This window comes from Salvelinus fontinalis, chromosome 14, assembly GCF_029448725.1.
Source record: "Salvelinus fontinalis isolate EN_2023a chromosome 14, ASM2944872v1, whole genome shotgun sequence".
NCBI classification, from domain to species: Eukaryota; Metazoa; Chordata; class Actinopteri; order Salmoniformes; family Salmonidae; genus Salvelinus; species Salvelinus fontinalis.
The window spans coordinates 28,024,813-28,045,023 of NC_074678.1; the positions used below are offsets into that span (position 1 = coordinate 28,024,813).

General features: G+C 42.7%; 1 protein-coding gene across 9 annotated transcripts in view; it reads left to right on the forward strand.

The window, feature by feature from the left end:
• Positions 1-20,211, forward strand: part of LOC129810560 (voltage-dependent R-type calcium channel subunit alpha-1E-like) — a 232,548-nt gene that overhangs the window by 21,801 nt on the left and 190,536 nt on the right. The gene's annotated exons all lie outside the window — the stretch shown is intronic.

Sequence of the window (20,211 nt, forward strand, 5' to 3'; positions counted from 1 at the left end):
ATTGCTTCTCTTTACAACATGAGTATAGCCTACCTGCCTGCCATGAAAATGAACCACGTGAAAAGCGCCCTCCATTCGCTATTTAATTGTATCGATTAAATGGGTTGGTCCTGGTCAGTCCCTGGATGGGATACCAGATGCTGCTGGAAGTGGTGTTGGAGGGCCAGTAGGAGGCCCTCTTTCCTCTGGTCTAAAAAAAAAACAACAACAAAGATCCCAATGCCCCAGGGCAGTGATTGGGGACACTGCTCTGTGTAGGGTGCCGTCTTTCGGATGGGACGTTAAACGGGTGTCCTGACTCTCTGAGGTCATTAAAGATCCCATGGCACTTGTCGTAAGAGTAGGGGTGTTAACCCCGGTGTCCTGGCTAAATTCCCAATCTGGCCCTCAACCATCACGGTCACCTAATAATCCCCAGTTTACAATTGGCTCATTCATCCCCCTCCTCTCCCCTGTAACTATTCCCCAGGTCGTTGCTGCAAATGAGAACGTGTTCTCAGTCAACTTACCTGGTAAAATAATGGATAAATAAAATAAAAATAAAATGTATTATTTGACACTGCTCTTGTTTTGAAAAAAGGTGCATGATAATGGTCTATTCTAAATCAAAACACATTTCACACATATATTATTTAGTATATGTAAAGACAAGATTAAATTGAGAATAGTGTGATGGGTGACAATATTAGCCTTTCACTTGTGAATTATATATTATCAGTTGTGAATGATCCCCAGTTTAAGGCAAACAGCGCATAATTATTTTGCGACTTTTCCAAATAATTTCCAAATCAAATTCGCACACCTCATGTAGCCTATATGTTTTGATAAGGTTTGTTTCACAACTAAAGTGGCCAAATAACTTCTTAAAATGAAGCACATTAATTCGCTTTATAGTGGGTGTAGAGCATTGCTGGCTCTACAGCTGTGAGTTTCAAGATTGGGGAAGATCGTTTTCACCATAAAAATGCACCTTTATAATAAAAGCATTACATGCATAATCAGATTTGTGGTCACTGAGTATGGTGTTTTCCTGCTAATGGAACATTTGTGGTTATAGACTACTGCTGTGTGCGCATTGCTGCGCTTATAATGTGAAGAAATAGCCTAATAGTTTATCAACATTTTAAGCTAAATGTTTTCATCTGTTGCATCAGGCTCATTGCTTAAAATCATTTTTTTGATGCTAGTGGTTGTATTCATTTGGAATCTATCGCATCCCACAACTGTCCCAGACTATGTTTGGAATATTTATTTCTCGCACAGAATAGAATAGGTCAATTTTTGTACTATAGGCGATAGTAGATTGACATAGTCTAGTGATTTTGCTGTTCGGTAGGGCTATTCATCTGGTTGGCTGACGAAAAGTACATTTGAACAGTTCTTCCAATATCTTCAATATGCCCCTCAGAATTGGATAAGGACACATGCAGTTGCGTCCCCGATGTGTCTGTCTTCACTTGTAGCCTGTGAAAAAGACCTGATCATGTGACCAAGAGAGACTGATGAAGTGTGTACAGCCTGCGCAAAACATAGCTCATGCCTTTCATGCAACTTTTTTCAAATGTGTCTTCCAAATGGACAAAGACCCCAAGCATACTTCCAAAGTTGTGGCAAAATGGCTTAAGGACAACAAAGTCAAGGTATTGGAGCGGCCATCACAAAGCCCTGACCTCAAACCTATAGCAAATTTGTGGGCAGAACTGAAAAAGCATGTGAGAGCAAGGAGGCCTACAAACCTGACTCAGTTACACCAGCTCTGTCAGGAGGAATGGGCCAAAATTCACCCAACTTATTGTGGGAAGCTTGTGGAAGGCTACCCGAAACGTTTGACCCAAGTTAAACATTTAAAGGCAATGCTACCAAATACTAATTGAGTGTATGTAAACTTCTGACCCACTGGGAATGTGATGAAAGAAATAAAAGCTGAAATAAATCATTCTCTCTTCTATTATTCTGACATTTCACATTCTTAAAATAAAGTGGTGATCCTAACTGACCTAAGACAGGGAATTTTTACTAGGATTAAATGTCAGGAATTGTGAAAAACTGAGTTTAAATGTATTTGTCTAAGGTGTATGTAAACTTCTGAGTTCAACTGTAAATACAGAGAAAAGAGCCCTAGAATTGAACCCTGTGGCACCCCTCATAGAGACTGCCAGAGCCCGGACAACAGGCCCTCCGATTTGACACACTGAACTCCATTAACAGGACAGAGAAACCAGACACATGCTCATTGCTGACATGTAGCACTCCAAACAAACGACAATGGAGAAATTGACAAAACTCATACATGATGGTTCTGAAATATCCCAAAAATGGTTTCTCACAAGTGTAGCAGGTTGTGAAATATGCAAACAATGTTTCCACTCTGAGAATGAGAACGGTAAATGACTGTAATGAATATATACATTAACATAAGTTAATGTAGCCAAATGACGGGGATTAACTGTACATTTACTACAGGTGACAAATGTAATGGGGATTTGATCAAAATAAACAATCAAAGGGCAAACAATTAACACAGTGAAACAATGAATGCACAAGAATTGGCGAGAGACACTTCAATATCTTCGCCACACACCCTTCCCCTTGTCTCAACATTTTTAATTATACACAAGACACATTATCTAATTTTAGATGCTTTTCACTGACAGCTGCAACTCAATAATCAGCTAGTCCTCTTGCCATGCATGCTGCCCAACTTGCGGGCTTTCCAAATAGGCCTATGCACTTGTGATTTGAAACAATCCACAGCTATTTTTCAAAATAAGCTAATGATCCTCTGTGGCTAAGTCATGCTCTCTGGTGAAGTATTTTGAATGATTTGATTTATTTCTGTATAGACAGGAGTACATACAGTGCCTTCAGAAATTATTCACACCTCTTGACTTTTTCCACATTTTGTTATGTTACTGTAAGGGGTGCGTAACTGGTGACAGGGAAGTCAGAGGCAGGAGAGCAGAACTGGATAATAACCGGAGCAGTTTAATTATCAAAACCAACGGCATCCAGAAGTAACAAAATATGAGTACAAAACCCGTCGCGCACCAGTCAAAATGTGCACTTACAACAAACGATTTCACACACAGACATGGGGGGAACAGAGGGATAAATACACGACAAGTAATGAGGGAAATGTAAACCAGGTTTATTTATAATTTTTATTTTTTTATTTAAATTTTTTGTATTTAAATCTTTTTAACATTTTTTTGTTTTAAACGTTTTATTTCTTATTTCTTACTATTATTATTTTTTTATTTTTTATTTGTGCGTGACTGTTAATCGAAAGTTGTATTGTCAATCTTGTTTTATATTTAACGCCACTTTAAATGTGTACATGACACTGCAACAAAATTTCCCCATGGGGACAATAAAGTAAGTAAGTAAGTAAGTAAGTAAGTAAGTAGGTGTGTGGGAAAACAAATGAAAAAGGAAAGGTGGATCCACGATGGCTAGAAGACCGGTGACGTCGACCTCCGAACGCCACCCGAACAAGGAGAGGAACCGACTTCGGCGGAAGTTGTGACAGTACCCCCCCCCTTGACGCACGGCTCCAGCAGCGCGCCGACACCGGCCTCAGGGACAACCCAGAGGGCGAGGTGCAGGGCGATCCGGACGGAGACGGTGGAACTCCCGCAGCATTGAAGGGTCCAACACATCTTCCACCGGAACCCAGCATCTCTCCTCCGGACCGTACCCCTCGCACTCCACGAGGTACTGAAGGCCCCTTCGTCCGACGCCTCGAATCCAGTATGGAGCGGACGGAATACGCCGGGGCTCGACATCGAGGGGGCGGAGGAACCTCCTGCACCTTAGACTCCTGGAGCGGGCCAGCCACCACCGGCCTGAGGAGAGACACATGGAACAAGGGGTTAATACGGTAATTGGGGGGAAGTTGTAACCTGTAACTAACCTCGTTCAGTCTCCTCAGGACTTTAAATGGCCCTACAAACCGCGGCCCCAGCTTCCGGCAGGGCAGGCGGGGGGGGGCAGGTTTCGGGTCGAGAGCCAGCCCGGTCCCCCGGTGCGAACACCGAGGCCTCATTGGGAACCTGGTCTGTAAGAAAGGGTGAAAACAAAACGGGTGAAAAACATGGCCCACCTTGCCTGGTGAGGGTTCAGTCTCCTCGCCGCCCGGATGTACTCCAGATTGCGGTGGTCAGTCCAGATGAGAAAAGGGTGTTTAGCCCCCTCAAGCTAATGTCTCCACGCCTTCAAAGCCTTGACGACAGCCAACAGCTCCCAGTCCCCCACGTCATAGTTTCGCTCCGCCGGGCTGAGCTTCCTCAAGAATGAAAGCACTGGGGCGGAGCTTCGGTGGCGTACCCGAGCACTGAGAGAGTACGGCTCCTATCCCAGCCTCGTACGGGTCCACCTCCACTATGAATGCCAAAGAGGGATCCGGATGGGCCAGCACAGGAGCCGAGGTAAACAGAGGTAAGTTAGAGTTTAATGGCTGTGCTAGGAGAAAACTGAGGATGGATCAACAACATTGTAGTTGCTCCACAATACTAACCTAAATAACAGAGTGAAAAGGAAGCCTGTACAGAATAAACAATATTCCAAAACATGCATTCTGTTTGCAATACGGCACTAAAGTAAAACTGCAAAAAATGTGATAAAGAAATGAACTATATGTCCTGAATACAAAGCATTATATTTGGGGCAAATCCAACACAACACATGACATCACTAACACTCTTAATATTTTCAAGCATGGCGGTGGCTGCATCATGCAAGGACTTGAGAGTTTTTTTTGTTGATAAAAATAAATGGAATAGAGCTGAGCACAGGCAAAATCCTAGAGGAAAACCTGGTTCAGTCTGCTTTCCAACAGACACTGGAAGACAAATTCATCTGTCAGCAGGACAATAACCTAAAACACAAAGTCAAATATACACTGGAGTTGCTTGACATTAAATGTTCCTGAGTGGCCTAGTTACAGTTTTGACTTAAATCGTCTTGAAAATCTATGTCAAGAACTGAAAATGGCTGTCTAGCAATGATTACCAACCAACTTGACAGAGCTTGACATTTTGTTTTAAAGAATAATGTGCAAATATTGTACAATACAGGTGTGCAAAGTTCTTAGAGCCTTACCCAGATAGACTCATAGCTGTAATCGCTGCGAAAGATGATTCTAACATGTATTGACTCAGGGTTGTGAATATTTATGTAAATCAAATATCATATTTCTGTGTTTCATTTTTTATTACATTCGCAAAAACGTCTAAAAACATGTTTTCACTTTGTCATTATGGGGTATTGTTTGTAAATGGGTGAGATGTTTTGTTTTTTCCATTTTGAATTCAGGCTATAACAAAACAAAATGTGGAATAAGTCAAGGGGTATGAATACTTTCTGAAGGCACTGTGTATATCTATAATTAAAATATTCATTTTCGGGATGGAAAAATGCTTTCAGTTTTAACTTAAACAACTAAAACCGATATAAAGTATGTAGAAAAGATGAGGGACCTAAATCTTTTTTTATAATATAATCTATGAGAACTAACACACCAAAGTAAAAGCTGGACAGTCAGGAAGAATTGAAAATTCCCCAAACAATGAATTGAGCAGTATTAATTGTGTTATTATGTTTGAGCAGAAGAACACAGCATTAGCCATGGCAAAATGCATAGAATTGCAGGAAACTAGCACATTTTCTCTCAGCTCCATGGCAGAATATGTAGAATCGCAGGAAATTACCTTTAAAACTGCATGGCGCAAAATGTGTAGAATTGCAGGAAATCAGCTTTAAAAAGGCAAAAGGTCTCTGGCTGGGACTAGGTAGATCAATAGTTATAAATATCTGGCTGGGCTACAACTAGTTCATGGCCATGTGGGACAGACAGAAGCATCACAGGGCAGAGAGGCAGGAGGGGACAGAGAAAATGTCTGTCTTATTTTTCTCTCTTTCTGTCTGTGGACTCTTTCCTCCCATGCAACTGGAAAGGAAAATTGCAGCACTCCCCTCCAAGGGTAATCTGATTGGAGCATCCTCCAGGGTTTTGGCTGCTACAAACAAATAGATTAACAGAGATGGACATATTGATACACTCAGTCACAAGCACATACACGCACACGCACACCACACACACACACACACACACACACACACACACACACACACACACAAAGCACTTCGAACTCACCCAGAAAGACTCACAGTGTCACGACTTCTGCCGAAGTCGTTGCCTCTCCTTGTTCGGGCGGTGTTCAGCGGTCGACGTCACCGGTCTTCTAGCCATCATCGATCCATTTTTCATTTTCCATTGGTTTTGTTTTGTCTTCCCACACACCTGTTTTCAATCCCATCCATTACCTCTTGTGTATTTAACCCTCTGTTTCCCCTCATGTCTTTGTCAGAGATTGTTTTATGTCAATTGTTGTTTCTTGGTGTATAGGTGCATGACGGGTCCTCGTACCCATGTTTATTTTATGTATGTACATTTTCGTGTTTGGAGCATGTTAAGTGGACATTTATTAAAAGTCTCCATTTAAACTCTGTTTAACTCTCCTGCGCCTGACTTCCCTGCCACCTATACACACGACTCTGACACACAGCTGTAATCACTGCCAAAGGTGATTCTAACATGTATTGGCTCAGGGTTTTTTTTCATTTTTTTTTTACAAATGTTAGAATTTTTCTTCCACTTTGACATTAGAGTATTTTGTGTATATCATTGACAAAGAATTACACTTAAACCAATTTTTGTAAGACAAAAAAATGTGGAAAAAGTCAAGGGGGTGTGAATACTTTCTGAAGGCACTGTATATAATTTTAGCAAACTTATTTAAATGTACTTTAAGCCTATTGGACTCTCCACCTATTCAAACAGGAGGTTACATTCATCCAAAATAATTCCAGCATCCGAACAGTACACTGTGCACCCGCCAAATTTCTTTCAATTGGCACGGCTGAAACTACTGTATCTCACTGGAGAAAGCATCCGAGCGAGCGAAACAGTGCCCCTCTGTCTCAGTATGTATAGCCCATGTATCTGATGTTGTCTGGCCGGAAAGAGTATGAAATGCTATATTCTTTTTGACCAGACAGCATCAGATACATGGGCTATACATACTGAGACAAGGTGGCGCTGTTTCGCTCGCTCATCTTTCCTGTATGTGCCACAAGCCTATTCAAACCATACTGGGCACCTATAGATCTGAGAGGATTGGATAGGTGTAAACAATATGGTGGTATAACTCCATCTTGACCTCTGCCATACTGCAGACGCCTATCCTCTCAGACCTCCAGTGCCTATGCTACGGGTTGATTGGCATTCAGATTGTCTGCAGTTATGTTCATGAGCCCAGGTTGATGACCACGGTTATGGGAGGAGACAATAATCAACTTAACTGCTCTTTATCCCTATTTTTAAAGTTGGAGTTATGCATCATTAAGATCAGGATGCTTGTATTTTAGGCCAGGAAGAAAAAAAGGGTATTGCGATTTGATTGGACAGTGGAGTAGTCTGAAGAATCCTGTCATAATCCAATGAGTCACCTGCCTCCACCTGCTTCTCTTTGCACCTAGTGCTTCTTCAGCTTTTGAAGTCATTATGTAGAAATGGCCTCATATTAGCTCCACTTTCCAGACCAGCTTCAGTACAACCTGTTTTAGTAATGTTCCATGTTCGTATGACTAACCATAACTCAGTCATAACCATAACAAAGTGCCACAGAAGTGCCACAAAACTGAAACATGGCCCAGTGCTTGCGTAACTGTCTCTGTTTTGAAAGATATTTTGGTCACGCTTTTCAAAGGACTTCCTGTTTCAGTAAGTTTCATGATAGTGTGCATTAATCCAGACTTTACCCACATGAATTAAAAAGTCTTAATAACAAAGGAGGCACAGACTAGATCATTTTACGAGCTATGGTGTGGGAAGAGAACCTTTCCAACACAATAAGAGAGGTGGGAAAAACCAATGATTACCATAGCTAGACAGAGGAGGATTAAAGACAATACTATGAAATGAGCTGGGACTTCTAATAACTAAATCTAATAACTTTACAAAGTTCCATCTAAAGCACTGAAAATCTAATATAGTGCAGTCCATATTCATAAAAAAGTCACTGTTGTAGACATTCAGATTTTGCATAACATTACATTTGTAGCATTATGATAGTATCAGTTGTTTACTAGCTAATGATATGTGTGTAGTGATGTATGTACTAACTTTAAATGTACAATTTTAGCTATGGCATGTTTTCTTTGAAGTCTGCTGAGGTTGACAGCAAAGCAGCAGCTATAATAAGTTGTGTTTGGATGGAAGATGACAGTCCTTTGGGCTTATTGAGGAGGCTTCCTCACTTCACAGACCTCTCTTCTGAACCTGGGGTCAAACCTGCCACTTCTCCTGAATGTTGCAGGAGAATGAAAACATACTGCTGTTGGATTTTTAATTGCAATGCATTTAGGAAGGAGAACAGAAGACCAATCCAGAAGAAAAATCAGCAGTGAGAATATCAAACTTTGTTTTGTCATTATAAACATTGATTATTTTTTGTCAAGTTCATGTTTGGTTTCATGTTTTGATTTAACACCCTGTCCAGTTTGTACTGGTGATAATTAGAATTTATCAAGTGCAAATTAAAGCCACGTGTGATGAGGGAAGACATCAGGAAGTTAATATAAAAGCAATGTGTTTTCACCCCACCAGTTAAACAAAGCCACTATCAGCTGAACTAATCCTCCATTAGATCCATTTACATCGCTAACAAATGCCTGCTACAGACTTTTTGGCTTAATGTATGAATGCTCTGATTATTGCTAATTGAGACTTTGTTTCAGGCCCAACATTTTTTAACATGTGAACCTATTATTGAGCTTTGAGAGCAGACAGTCTAGATTCTAGAACAAGGAAGTTACTTGTTCAGACACCTTTTTTTTTTTAAATCAGACAAATGACAAGTCCATGTTCCTTTCAATCCAAGGACAAACCTCAGCACAGTCCCACCTCTAAGGCAGTTCGCTCCTCATTAAGTTTAAACAGTTGCTTTCTTTCATTGAAGTTAGAACATTATTAGATTCAATAATGGCAGTTAATTCAAGAGTGTACTTTATTAGGTAATTTCTCAAAATGTGGCATGTGCATTTCTGAGTGGAAGACATTTTACAAACAGATCTGATTACAAACAGTATTTTATTGATACAGTTCCTCTTCAATCCCTGAAGCAATACTGAAAAATGACATATTTTAGGAGCACAGCATGCCGTTTTTGGCTCTTGCTTGATTCTGTAGAGAAGCCTACATTTTACTATTGCTATTGGATATATCCATATGTTCTCTGTTCTCCCTACAGCAATTAGGCTAATTGAAGGTAGTAGGCTTATTTGAAAGCAATTTGATGTTATGGTGAAATACCTTTGAGAAGCTATCAGTGTAATTTAGGAAATACGTTTTATGGACCTTTGCCTTAAGTGTATGTGCAAAGATGTATAAATGAGGCACATGTATGGTCATGTGGAATACAAGGAGACATGGAGCACATGTCACTCACCACTGTGAGGTGAGTGTTCCAGCTGTGCGTGCAGACAGGACACTTACAACAAAAAAACATGTCAAATTTGCAGATTCACGTGTGAAATCACATTTTCACATGTGAAATAGCTGCTTTCACATGTTGAACTTAAAGTTCCCATGTGAAACCATATTTTCACATGTATTAAATGTAAAATTCACATGTTAACACCACCTTTTCACGTGAGGTGAAAACATAGTATTCTCCTCACATGTCAATTACACTTTCACATGTTAAAAACTTTCATATGTGATAATTTGATTTGCAATTTCCCAAATATGGTTAAAACCGCCGGGTGTGGATGTGGTGTTCGATGAGGATCGTTCGGCTCGGCTTCTCAGAAAACACGGCGGTGTTCCAATCGATGAGCTCCCGGAGCACTTGCTTCTGGGCCAGTCCAAGACCCTCATTGCTCGGGACCATTCGACGTCCCTGGTTTTGACCACAACATGGCCAAGGCTGTCCTCACATGCCACCTCTTCAACAGGTTCACATGGTACATCTGTTGGGGTTTCCGTCTCCCCGGCTGCCATACACGGTAATTTACGGGTCCCAGCTTCTCTGTCACCTTGTAAGGCCCATGCCATGTTGCCAGGAACTTACTTTCTGCGGTGGGGATTAAAACTAGCACCTTGTCACCCACATGGAACTCTCGGGGCTGGGTACCCCGATTGTAGACCTTGGCTTGGGCGTGCTGGGCCTTCTCCACATGTTCCCTTACCATATGGCTGTCATCTGCTCCCTAATTATTTCTATGTGTTCCACCACGCTGCGTAAGGGGATCGGCTGGGCTTACCACACCTACTTGGCGAGATCCAGTTGGCCGCGTGGTCTCCTCCCGTAAAGGAGTTAAAAAGGAGAAAACCCAGTGGAGGTCTGGGGCACTTCTACTACCTCACATTTGGTGGGGTAGTAGCTGGTTCCAGTTCTTCCCATCCCGCTCGATGACCTCAGCAGCATTTGTTTGAGCATCTTATTGAACTGTTCGACAAACCAATCTGTCTACAGATGAAAGACGGAGGTCCGGATTGGCTTTATCTGTAGGAGAGCACACAAATCTTTCATTAGTCGGGACATGAACTCGGTACCTTGGTCAGTCAGGATTTCGTTCGGGATGCCCACCCGGCTGAAGAGGTGGAACAGCTCCCGGGCAATTCTCTTGGAGACTGCCGCCCATAGGGGAATGGGCTCAGGATATCGAGTGGCATAATCTACTATTATCGAGATGTATCAGTATCCTCGGGCCGTTTTTACCAGGGGGCCCACTATGTCCACTCCGATGATCAGTAGGGGAACCAGCGGGTTCCAAAAGTGTGCTTTTGGGGTGGGGATTTGACGCTCCAGACAGCTGCGATAATAGTCTTCACGGCCTGCCTCATCCCGGGCCAGTGGAACCGGGCAGCGATACGTTCCTGGGTCTTCTCCATTCCCAGACGCTCCCCCAACAAATGGGTGTGGGTCAGCTGAAGAACGGTTCCGACGTAACGGCGGGGTAGTAACAGCACCAATAGAAGTTCCCCCTATTCGTGCAACACCTGATACAACAGGTTATTTTTGAATTGGAAATGGGGGTATCGCCAGTCACTCACCCCCGGAAGAAGCTGGCCATCCACAACTATCACTTGGGCTGCAGCAGCTGTCAAGTTTGGATCCTCCCATTGGACAGTCCCAAACTGTCCTCTCAGGGGGCTCAGGGCAGGTGTCTCGGCGGGTCCCTCAAACGAGGAGGGGGAGCATGGGCTCCTCGTCCGGTTATTCACCAGGTGAGGTTGGTTCCAGCACCCCTTGGACCCTGACGCTGGGTCCGTAGACACGGGATTGGCAACCGCTTGCTTCCTCACCGCTCTCGTCGGTCACCGGCTTGTACTCTTTTTCCCAGCTCGTGCCGCGAACAGTGGACAATCTCATCCCACGAGGAGGGGTACCGGCAACTCAGGTACGACACCCACCACCATCTGGCAGCTCCCTTGTGGCGTCACGATGGTGGCCTGCCCAGGCGAATACTGCCTGGTGTCGCCGTGGACACAGGAGAAGGACATCTCCTCACCACTGTTGGTCGGATGGGCCAGCAGATGCACTTGTACAAGTGTTACCACACTCCCGGAATGCAACAGAGCATGGGTGTCATGGCCGCCGACTTTCACCGGGACCATGGGTGCTGGTAGTTCGCTGTGGGCCCAACAGGAGGTGACGTAGTTTACTGCGTGGCCCGGGCTCGTCTCCGGAGCCCGCTGATGGCATTGACTCCACTCGACCAGGGCAATTCCATGCGAGGTGTCCACGGGCTTCACACTCAAAACACCTCCTTTGGTCTCCATCCATCTGGGGACGTCTGCGGCGGATCTGCAGTCCTTTAGCCCAGCTGACTGTCAGATTGGGGAGTACGGTGGTGGGGTTTGCGTTCCATCCCCTCTGACGGCTCTCGGACTTGGCCTGCGTCCCCTTCAGCAGGGCCTTGGTATTCTGGTGCGTCTCCACAGCTCCCAAGAGGTCCTCTAAGGTCTGGGGTGCACGTAGGCTCCCTGCCCTCTTCATGTCGTGAGGTAGCGCCCATAAGAAGCAATCTATGATCACTTTATCGATAACGGGGAGGGTGGCTATGTCGGTTAGGAGCCATGCCCTGGTGATGTGCAGTAGGTTGCTCATCTGGGCTCAGGGGGAAACTTCAGCCATGAACCTCCAGTCGTGGACCAGTTGGGCCCGACGGGCCAGGCTGTACCCGTAGCGGCTGAGTACCTCCCTCTTGAAACAGTCGTAGTTAGCCAACTGTTCAGTGTTGAGGTCATAATACGTCTTTTGGACAGGAACAGGGCCAGAAAACTCACCCACTTGACTTGGGCCATCCTTCCCAGAGTGCTGTCCGTTTGAATGTGCAGAGGTAGGTCTCGATGTCGTCATCCTCTATTAGCTTGATTAAAAAGTGTTTGGGATGCAATTCGATCTGCATTTCTCCTCGCAGCTTCCTGACTTCCTCAAGCAAGCAGACATTCTGTAGACGCTGTTCTTCCAGCGTATGTTCCTGAATGTCCTGTTGCGCTTGATGGGCCTGAACAAACTGAGCTATCAACTTGTCCATGCAGATACTGCGTAAACGTCAACCCCAATCTGACCACGTCAGATTGCCCACATTCTCTACCACTTGTGGCAGACCAGGAGTTTTGATCTAGATGTTTACACAGATCAGACACGGACACAAGTGTAATACCTCAGTTTCAAGGGTGTTTATTTAAAACAATAAAGAAAAATAAAAGAAAGAGGAGACCTCTTCCAGGTTACCGTCTTCTGTGCTCCGGGGAATGCTGTCTCCTCTGGGGTAGAACACTGAGCCCCTCGGTTCTAACCGTGAAGACGTCTATCAAGTAGCAACCTCTCACTAACTCCAACCCTCCCGTGTGCTGCCCTCCTGGCAGCTTTATTGGCCCCGTACGGCTGGTGAACAATCAACCCCTTGATTACTCTCCAGCCTCAATTAGTCCTGGCCGGAGGACCCGTCGAGACCTGGCATGTCCAGCAGAGGGAGCCACTGCCGTGTGATGTGGACTCCGTCTATCACCAGGCCTCGACGAGTCTCCCCCTGGTGGCTTGTCCATGGTACGCCACATATAAATTTGATATCATGGATGACCAGTCCTTGCATCCATAGTGTAGTCTATGGATTTGAGAGTGGTTGCATTTCTCCGACACCATCCCTCAGCTTTTTACCAAAACTGTGGTTGGGAGAACACTTTGTTCATGTTTTAATTAAGGATCGTTGCTTTAAACACCTTTGAATAGAGTAATAGGGTTATTAGTATTTGTGTAATCCTCTAGTGACTTTTGTGCCATTTATATCAAGCAAAAAGTCTGTAGTCAAGGACAAAATTCTTAGAAAACGCAAACAAAAATAATGATATTGATAGGAAAATAAAAATATTGCAAGGAATTAATTTGTAAATGTAAGTACAAATTAATAGTTTTTTTTAATGATAACTCAATTAAATAAAACACCTCCCACTTTCTTTGATTATATTACCCTGGCCTTTGCTTCCGTTGCCTTTTTTCCAGTTGTAAGTTTTGGCACATTCATTCCAGCAACATAGCAAAACAAAAATTCACATTGACATATGAAACTTCACACGTGTGTCCAAAAACCACGAGTCTGACTGGTGAAAATTCCACATAAAAACCACATGTTATTTTTCACCACTCCCCATGTCTAACCTGACTGACTGATTCAAGTCAATGATGGCATAATAGGTGGACTGGTAGCCGTTTTAGCCCTGTTTCCATTCACACTTCAAAGTCAACCCGGGTTGGGCTGGCCTAACATTACCCCATACTTCTGCCAGCTAAATGGTTAGTGTCATCGCTAGCTTAACAGACTAGCTAGCTAGCAAACTTAATTCCTACCTTGCTTGCCATGGCATTGGCTATTATATAGCTAGCTAACCACCAAGCAAACCAGACGACAGGTTTGATATGATGTAGCTAGCTTTCAATATGACCTGGCCAGCTAAAATTCCTGCTCGCTAGCTACCTTGTTTCAACTCTGGTTTGCTAGCTAACATTAGGTAGCTAGCATCCGAGGGCTGACTGTTTTCATAAAAGTTTCTTGTGCAGTGTTATAATGTATGAAGCATCCAGCTATGGTGGTAATTCCTGGCATGTCTGACTACTGCAGTACTGCTTGTCCATGTGCTAGCTAACAGCAACAAGCCCAGACGAGCAAGCTAAACATGGTGTCAGCATTCAGCAGTGATAAGCTGGTGGTTGCATAGTAACGGCGTCACAAGCCATAAATCTAATCGAGCTGACACCAATTGTGAAAATGGGCTGCGCTGGCCCGGGTTTCCCCCGACCCAGCGGGAATTTGAGAATTCGATTCGAGCCAGCTGGAATTTGGCCCTAATTTTAAGTGCCAGTGGCTTTAGAGTGTACCTATGCCAGGAAGTAAAAGCAGAAAGTGTAACCTTCAATCTGTACCATGATTTGTTGAGTCAACTCAATTGAAAAAATATATATTCCATTGCATGAGCCACATCAGTTAGCATCATTTGAATGAACATTCTACATTACCATGGCAATCCAACATAGACCCAGTCGTTTGTGGCCCAGCCCGCCTGTGGGGAAAACAACCTGTGGTTACCTAAGTTACCCCATTGTCACACAGCAAAAACTCGACCTTTTTCAAACGCAATTTTCTGCTTGTCTTAGTCAATTACAAAACTACATTTAAGAAAAGTACAACATGTCTAAAGATTAATTTTCCACATTGCCTGCTCCAGGGCGTTCTCACTACTAAGAAAAACGTAATATTGTAGGGCTTCCCTCATGCCCCTTTTCATGACGGTAGTAGCAGCCACGTGACTGAGTCTAAATGAGTCAACAGTCATTTACTTTATGAAATTACAGCCGGAAGCACTCGCATCTGTGAATTCAACTTCAATTGCACTGCTTTCCTGTGTCCCATTTACAGTGCACAGCAGAGGGAAATTGAACAGACATGCCACAGTCCTAGCTAGGCTACTAATATGTTACAGTCTGGCTCCTCATTAAAAGAAAAACTGCAACAAAACACAATGCAAAAGAGAAACATGTAGGCCTATTACAGACACATTTGAGCAGTAGCCTAGGTTGGTGACCCAACTACAATACATTTTGAGAGCATCATAAAGCAATGCTGCATTCAACCGCACCCGTGATCCATGCAGTGCAAAAAAAAAGTGTTTTAAGTTGAAATGTTTCAACAATCTATTCATAGGTTTCACCTCTTTCACTCGGTCGTGTCATGACATTGTTATGAACGTTGTCAAGCCGCCCTCTATCGGCAGCGCCATAGTGGTGTCCAAAAGGGGTGATAAGCTCAGTCATTCTGGACGGAGGCTAACGTTAACTACTGTTACTTCTAAATTACACTATAGTGCCTGGAAATACGATGACATTGATAAAGTAGTCAAATATTTAGTAGAAAACAACTTTGACAGCATTATCATGTTGTCAAATTTACTTTCTTACTTTTACTTTCTGGGTTTCTGTACAGCACTTCGAGATATTAGCTGATGTACGAAGGGCTATATAAAATAAACTTGATTGATTGATTGATGGCAATGTTGTCATTAGCTAGCAAAGTTTGTAAAAAATACGATGGCTACAGCTAGAGATGCTGCAGGTGTCATTTGGTTAGCTAGCAAGTGAATCGCTTTGCCCCTGCTTTGCTAGCTAGCTATGCTGACTTGAACGACTGTTATCCACAGTTAGCATATATCTTAGTTGTCAATCAAATGTATTTGGCATCGATCAAATGGGCAGGAAAGCAAGTTCCCATTCAGTTGTCAGGCTACTATTCCCCATTGTTTATTTGTGCAATTTTGACGGCCAACTACCTGAAAAAGTTTGAGAGGGTTTATCTAATGTTCCCTCGTTAGATTTTAGTTCATCTTGGTCTGGCTAGAATTAGTTGTTGATCTTGTTGATGTGCATAGTCAACTGAGAGAGAGAGAGACTACCTTTTCATGGTTGTTTGATCAATAGGACTGTGAAGATCCCAAATTTAAGAGACTCCCGTGCTATTTACATATATGGCTTTTGGGGAATGTGTTCTAATAATCTAAAGTCACGCTGTTGCTACAGCCTGTAAACACACAGTCCAGTTTAAAGTGAATGATGGTAGGCCCGTGTGGCAAATCGCTTATTTGTATATAGGCTTACTGTAGCTCTTGGCTATGGCACACCGGTCTGCGTAGACTCCGGTCCTGGACAGGATGATATCAGCTGATGTAAGAAGGGCTTTATAAATAAATTTGATTTGATGTTTTTAATTCTGTGTTATTTACTGCAGTATTAAATATTAACTGTCCAAACGCACGGTCACACACTATATTGCTATATCATTTTCACAAATGCCTTACTATACGTCATTCCCAAACATTCTATGAATCTGTGGCGATTTTAGCATGTAAATCTTGGTGGGGCAAAATAAAATAAAATGTTTTATATGCATGCCAGCAAAGCCACTACACTACACAACACATCACTAAACAATACACTAATTGCACTATAACGGTGACAAACGGTGTCAAAAAATGGTTAGGGCATACATAAAGCTGTCCCAACAGCAGTCCCAACACCTTACCACTGTTACACCTAGCTATCAGCCGAGCCTTGTCTGGCAGCGAAACAGTTCATTGAGCCTCATTTACTGCCTTTTTAAAAAACATAACGTTAAACTCACTCACTTTTGTACATCGCCTTGGTCCATACAATTGACCTTATTTTTGCGTCCAAAAAAGTAATACTTCCAGATCAACTGTAATATCAATACCAATGTAAAGCACAATTTCTCCCCTTTCCAACAAAATTAATGAGGAGACCCTCATGATGCCCATCTCTGCATAATTCAACAAGGCAATGAGCTCCTTCACGTCTTTTTAAAAATGGCGGGTGGGGAGCGAAGGCTACGAAGTGATCTTGAAAGGGGGAAATATGTTAACTAATCAACTTTAAAATGTATAATAAAACGTAAAGAGTTTATGTAATGTCTCATCACATACCTATTTGAAGGTTTGTGTCGAATTTGAAGAGGGGTTTAGGGCTGCGCTAACGTTAGCCCCACAAGTGAACTGCAGCTGTTCCGGCTTTTGAGTGTCATGATGGCTCGCAGTAATGAGGCGCAAAAAAATGCAATTGGCACCTTAGTCATGAAATATTAGTTTAATATGAGCAATTATTATATTAATTTAGACAAAAATCATGAAGTTTTCTAACAAGTGTATATGGTTAAGTATGATTTTAATCTGCGAGAGAAGGGCTACCCCTGGTGGAAAGAGTCTGTACGGCACAAAATGAGTTGCAAATGAGCGCTGTACGTTAGCGTCAGAGGGGTCAGTTTTTTCATCTTCACTCCAATACTGTTAGTCCATTACCATGTCAATCAACGCTGAATCGAAACGTAGTTCACACCCCGGATTTTGATGCCAACACAGTCACTACTTTCCCATTCGTTTTCATTGCAGCCTGGTTAGAATGTCGCGGTTACGCACATTTGTACGGAATGGGGTGAGTTGACGTTAGTTGACTTGCTAAAACAAATGTAGTTTCTAATGACAATTGAGAAGTACAAACTATGGCATAAGGGGACGACGAGCAACAATCCGTAATTTCAGACAATGAAAGCTCTTACAGTATTCAATGATGACATTTCTCTAAAACAGGCTATAGGCTAAATGTGCAGAACAGTAGGCTAAGTTATGAGAGGGAAAGGGACCAAATTATTAGGGTGAGGCACATGTGCTACGAACAGCTTACTACACAACATACACCGAGTATTACTTTTTTAGCTACAGTATACATATCTCCCTGGCATATTACATAATTTATGCAGCAGCATACAATATTTTTTTTTACTAACCTTGTTGTGCCGTGCTCACTTGAACAGGAAGGTGGAGCGGCGGTCCTTCGTGGGCAAATTTTGTCATAACTTTTTCATCAAAGTCTGGCATTCTCTGGATTTATGGTGCTTTCAAGACAACTGGGAACTCGAAAAAAAAACAAGGTCGAATCATGACGTCGGAGCGGTAACCTAGTGTCCCCATGAGTGACAGATCACTGAGCCAATCATGGCGCAACAAGAGAACATACCAATCTCTACCCTCTGTATTTTTCGCTGGCTGTGCCACCACCACAGAAAACACTGAGCTAGGCTGAAACACCTGCATTTTGCAGCTTCCTTACTCAAGAAATCACAAAAGAGACCATGTTTGTATGCGGCTTTATTAACTCAAAGATTATATCTTTTTTACATTGTTTGCAAACTGATATGTGACATGTATTAATGCCAAAATAACATGCTGAACAAGTGGGGCTCAAAACAGATGGGGCTCTGCCCCACCTGCCCTGAATGTCAGGTCGCCACTGCTATGAATTTATGAAAACGTGAAAATTACCATATCTAAGTGCTCGCTTGTGAAAAAATATACAATAAGAGTGTCACGTTCTTCCTGGGGGTGTATATGAACACATTTTTATAAGATTTCATGTTGCCAGAATGCTGTCAGTACCACTTTAAGCTAGCCAAGACCAACAAAACAAATAAACAAACTATACAGCTACAAGTAGTGAGGAGTTACAAACAAACTATACTTAACAAGTTAAATGTCTTACCTGTGATGAAATGTTTTCCACACCGGACCCCACATTTCCCAATCTCCCACTCTGAATAGCCTGAAGCCACAGGGCTCTTCTAGCAGGCCCTATTTGCCTACGTTGGAGCATTGTGTACCACAGGTCAGGATTCTTTGACCTGGTTACATGTGCATGGAACAACACAGCAGCTTTTCGCTATGTTTTGATATTTCTGTACAACAAAAGAATCACTGGTGGTCAATGGGAAAGAATGTTCATTTTTCCCAATTTGTGGGCGTGGTCGAGGGGAATTCCTTATTATTACGTGAATATCGACTCGGACTATCAGTTGATACTGTAGAACATTCTAAAGTAAAATGAAAAGGATTGCATGACAATATCAGGCAGCCATTGCGAGTTTACCAGTCAAATTGCCAGGGTTAGTGCTTCCAAAGCTGTTCTGTTCATTCTATTTCTATACTTTTTGACCCCTTGACCCCTTTTTGACGCTCCTGAATACCTGCACCCATTTCAATCCAAGTCAAGCACTCTGTACATGTCTGCTTAGTTACAGATGTGATACAGCTTTATAGTCAGCTCAAATTGAAGGTAGTCCATGAAAAGCTCAGTAACAGCATCTCACAATACAACATACAACTTTTATCCAATATCTTCTGCTGAGCATAATAGGGGCATAATAGCTTATGTGAAGCCACAACATACACTGTGCAGATAATAATGTTGATTTGACATGAACATTCACTAACTTGATGCTCTATGTTCCTCACGTTTCCTCCAGGTATTTGGGCCTGATTGTTGATGTTGATGTTTTTCTGGGTTTTAATGTGGTCATCATGCTATGTGCCATGGTGGCAAACAAATAGCAGTATCTGAGCGGTGGCACAGACCTTTTCTTTCCATTATCTGCAGAAAGGCGGCATGAGTCTGACAGAAAATTGACACATTTGATTATGAGCCTTTTACTGTATGAGTTAACCTTCTGAGTCAGGTTGTTTATGAACTAAACTGCATTAGTGATACATACAACTGTACCTTGCTCCCCTTCGAACACAACAAATCTAGGCAGCTGAAAGATACATTTTCACTCAATTGACTGTATGTCAGGAGCATTGCAATTATCTATTTATTTCATCCTAAAACAAGATATGAGTCATGTCTGTGGCAAGTCCCTCAGCAGGTGTACGCTGAATGAAATGTAATCCCATAGTTCATTCATTGCACCGTAATGCTGAGGATTTGTTATGACACAAGGACAGGGACAGGGTGTGCAGAGGGCAACATTATATTATGTGCTATCCAAGAAGAGTGTCCAAACATGTAGTTCAGGTCACAGCCCAGCTAGCACATTTGGTTCCTTGGAAGTTGTGGGAATGTATGTTTTTGGTTTCACATTGGTTGTGCGAACGAAGCCATACACTTCCTGACCGGTAAAACTGAACGTTTTTTAAACATTCTGAGAACAAAAGTAACATTTTGTCTGTTCTGGGAACATTTATTTTTAGGTTGCAGGGAGGTTCTGTGAACGTTTTACTCTGGTTTCTTGAAGTTTTCCCGGGAGGTT